Source organism: Pygocentrus nattereri, chromosome 11, assembly GCF_015220715.1.
Source record: "Pygocentrus nattereri isolate fPygNat1 chromosome 11, fPygNat1.pri, whole genome shotgun sequence".
Taxonomy (NCBI): domain Eukaryota; kingdom Metazoa; phylum Chordata; class Actinopteri; order Characiformes; family Serrasalmidae; genus Pygocentrus; species Pygocentrus nattereri.
The window spans coordinates 7,993,630-7,997,821 of record NC_051221.1 but is presented as its reverse complement, the minus strand read 5'-3'; the positions used below and the strand labels follow the sequence as shown (position 1 = coordinate 7,997,821).

The window sequence follows — 4,192 nt, the reverse complement described above, 5'->3', positions numbered from 1 at the left end:
TATTGAGCTCTATTTACACAAAGTTAGGTTAGTTCATCATTTATGTTGAACAGACTCTCCCAAAGTTTTACGCTGCTGCGCTGACGTTGAACCGTGTGCTGCACTGGTTCAGCTCTAAACAAAGTGTGACGCGACAACAGAGTACCAGACGCTTGCGGATAGAAAAAAGGGTTTTAATATCCAGAAAGGGCAATCCACAAATCAAAGTCGAATTCCAGGCAAGAGTGGTCAAACACAGTGAAGCTCAAATAAAGAAAGGTACAAAAGGGTCAGGCAAAAATCCAAGTAGAGAAAAACAGGAAATCAGGTCGATACACGGAAGAGACAAGTAAATCATAAGAAGAACGCTCAGTGATTGCATAACAATACTTTGCGAAGTAGGAGAGTTCAAACTGAGTTTATATATCCTACTTCCTAATCACAGAAAGTAGGTACAGGTGTGAATCCTCAATAGTCCGGGGATCGCGCTCTCTGATAGGACCGTGGTGGCGTCATGTGATCCGGTGTAGGATTCTGGGGGTTGGAGTCTGCTGAGCCAGCGTCAGAAAGTCCTGACTCAGACATGTGATCTCCCATGGTATTCTGGCATTCATTTCCCAGAGACCAAAGGCATGACAGTAACCCCCCGGACCGCTGAACGGGAGCGACCAGGACGACCACCCCTACCACCGACACTGCGACGAGGGGCCAAGTTCGAAGTCCTACCACAGGACCTCAGATGGGCAGGCAGCAAACAGGTAAGGCGCTTGCGTGGACGACCTCTGGAACGTGGAGCAGGCTTGTCAGGGTGTCAGATATGAAAGTCCCGGATCATACCTGGGTCCAGAATGTTCCTGGCCAACTCCCAACTCTGTTCCTCTGGTCCATATCCTTCCCAGTCTACGAAGTACTGAAGCTGCCCGCCACGTCTCCTAGAATCCAGCAGTCTCTTGACTGCATAAATTGGAGCCCCGTCCATACATTCTGGTGGTCTCACCGTGATCGTTGGTGCTTCCTCGTCCAGCGGCCCTGTAACCCAAGGTTTATGTAAAGACACATGAAATGAATGAGAGACATGGTATCTAGGGGGTAAGTCTAACCGATAAGTCACCTCATTTATTCTCTTCACCACCTTAAAGGGTCCTATGTACTTAGGGAATAATTTTTTACTACTTCCCTCATTTCTCCGGAAGTCCCTTGTAGACAGCCACACTCGATCCCCTGGCTGGAAGGTAGGGTTAGGGCCTTTATGTCTGTCTGCTTGTTCCTTGTACCTTCGTAGGATCCTTTCGATCCATTGGTGTGTCTGTTCCCACACTTGCTCGATCCTTTTCATCCACTCATCCACTGCTGGTACATCTGTTCTGGTACATGTCCATGGTGCAATGGGGGGTTGAAATCCAAGAACACATTGAAAATTGTGTTAATCCAGTAGCAGAACAGATCAAAGAGTTTTGTGCCATTTCGGCCCAAGGCAAAAAACCTGGACCAATCCGAAGGTTTTTCAAAATAAAAAAGTCTCAAATGTATTTATTTCCTGGTTTGTGCATTCACACTGGCCATTGGACTGAGGATGGTATCCTGAAGATAGACTTATGGATACTCCCAGGTGTTCAAAAAATGCCGCCCATACCTGTGAGGTAAATTGCGAACCTCGGTCTGAGACTGTCTTCTGGAATACCATACAATCGGAATACAAACTGAAATAAGGTTTCCGCTGTTTGGAATGCAGTAGGGAGTGTGGTAAAAGGTATAAACCTGACCGCTCGTGAAAACCAGTCAATCACTGTCAAGATGGTAGTGTAATTGTGTGATTGGGTTAAATCAGTCACAAAGTCTATGGCAATATGAGACCAGGGTCGCTTAGGAACCAGTAGGGGCAATAGCTTACCAGCAAGCAGGGTCTTGGGTGTTTTACACTGAGCACATACTGAACAAGAGGAAACAAAAGCATGAACGTCCTTAGTCAGGGTCTCCCACCAGTACCTATTCGCCAGTAATTGGTAAGTACGTGTTTCACCTGGATGTCCTGAGGTAAGGGAAGAGTGAGCCCACGTGATTAGGGGTGTTCGAAATTGTGGGGGCACAAAAGTCTTTCCCGTCGGGCAATGCTCTGGTGTGATAATACGAGTAATGGCCTCCTCAATTTCCTCATCTATTTCCCAATGGATGGAGCAAACTTTAACCTGTGGAGGAAGGATATTAGCTAAGGGTTGCTTGGTGCTAGTATCTTCTGTAATCTGAAATTTTCTTCACAATGCATCTGCCGTAGTATTTTGAGTTCCCGGTCGAAAGGTAATACTGAATTGAAAGCGTGAAAAAAATAATGACCAGCGAGCTTGTCTGGCGTTAAGTCTCTTAGCAGTTTTGAGATACTCTAGATTTTTATGGTCAGTGAGAACAGTAAAGGGATGGTTGGCTCCTTCCAGCCAGTGTCTCCATTTCTCTAGAGCTAATTTTATGGCTAACAATTCTCGGTCTCCAATGCTCCAATGTTCCTTTCAGTAGGCGTCAATTTGTGGGAGAAGAAGGCTATCGGATGTAACTTGAGAGGACTTCCCGTCCTTTGGGACAGGACGGCCCCTACTCCAGTTTCGGAGGCGTCCACTTCCACAATGAAAGGCAAGTCTGGGTCAGGATGAACTAGCACCGGTGCCATGGTAAAAGCCTCTTTGAGCCTTCTGAAAGCCTCCTCAGCCTGATTTGTCCACCTGATCCTCTTAGGATTACCCTTCAGCAAAGAAGTCAGAGGAGCGGATATACTACTAAAATTCCGAATAAATCTTCGATAAAAGTTGGAGAATCATAGAAACCTTTGTAATTCTTTTACTGAGGTAGGCTGTGGCCAATCCAAGACTGTGTCTACTTTATGATCATCCATAACAATTCCCTGTTGACTGATTTATATAACCTAAAAATGACAGACTGTAAATGAAATTCATATTTCTCACCTTTTAAGTATAGATTGTTCTCCAATAGTCTCCGCAATACCTGTCTTACATGACCCACATGTATCTCGAAAGATGGAGAATAAACCAAAATGTCATCTAAATAAGCGATAACAAACCTCCCCAACATATCTCCGAGTATGTCATTAATGAATGCTTGGAACACGGAGGGGGCAATAGAGAGCCCGAAAGGCATCACTAAATACTCATAATGCCCCCTAGTGGTCATACTACCGAACATGACTATGAAACCACTGGCAAGGAACACGGCTGCCCCTATCTTCTGGACTGACATCATGGACTCCTTCACCAGTTTGATGTAGAAGGCAGAATGCAGGATGAAGATCAACATAGCAGCAGCAGAAGCACAGATGAATCCAAAGATCCCTGATGCTGGGGACAAAGATGACAAATACATTGACACCGCTCAGCTGAACTCTTGAGGCACACAACAGGTGGTTCACTGAAGTACGGATAGGGAAGAGAACCACAGGGACAGAAAGAGTGACAGCAGTCAGCACGGCCAGACGCACAATCAGCAGCACTACATCGAATCTGTACACCTTGGAGTATGTGTGCAGGAGCTCAGACTCGACGGCATTGTTAAAGGTCAAGTAGCCAAACAGGGCAGCCAGCAGATACATGACAAACATGGCAAAAAATGACACGTTGGCAACGTTCTGCATCTTCATACGGGAGCGGTCTCTGAGCTCCTCATACATGGGCAGAATGGCTGGGTGGCACACAAAAGCAAAGGTAAGAATGGGAACAGCATATACCGTCTGTGAATTGAAGAAAAAGTACTTGGGCATGCAGACTGTGCTGTTCATTTGAGCCACTGTGCTGTTCACGGTCATGTTGATGACGTCCAGGGGCAGTGGGCAGGGGATCTGAAACATCTTGTAGATCACCACAATTAGGAAGAAAACCATGCACAATAACGAAATATCTTCAGCATGTGGACTGGAATTGTAGTATATGTGATGGGCCATTGTCCCACAGGATCTCCGTCAAGAGCGGTGACTTTTAAAGATTTCTCGAGGGGCTGTACAGGAGCCTGAAGTCTTTCCACTATCCTGGACTGAATGAAGTTCCCCTCCACTCCGGAATCAATCAGGGCTGAACCGACAGAGTTCTGATGAAAGATCAAGAGAGAACTCCACGTGCTGTCCAGGGGTCGGCGCCTTTGTCCCTTGAGACCATTTCTCGGAGTGGATGTCCTGCGTTACCACAATACATGCATAAATGGAGGTTGAATCTGCGCC

At 46.3% G+C, this 4,192-nt stretch overlaps 1 pseudogene; it reads right to left on the bottom strand.

Annotated features, from left to right (window-relative positions):
- Positions 1 to 790: 790 nt before the first annotated feature.
- LOC119264345 lies at positions 791 to 3,919 on the bottom strand (annotated as a pseudogene).
- Positions 3,920 to 4,192: the final 273 nt, after the last annotated feature.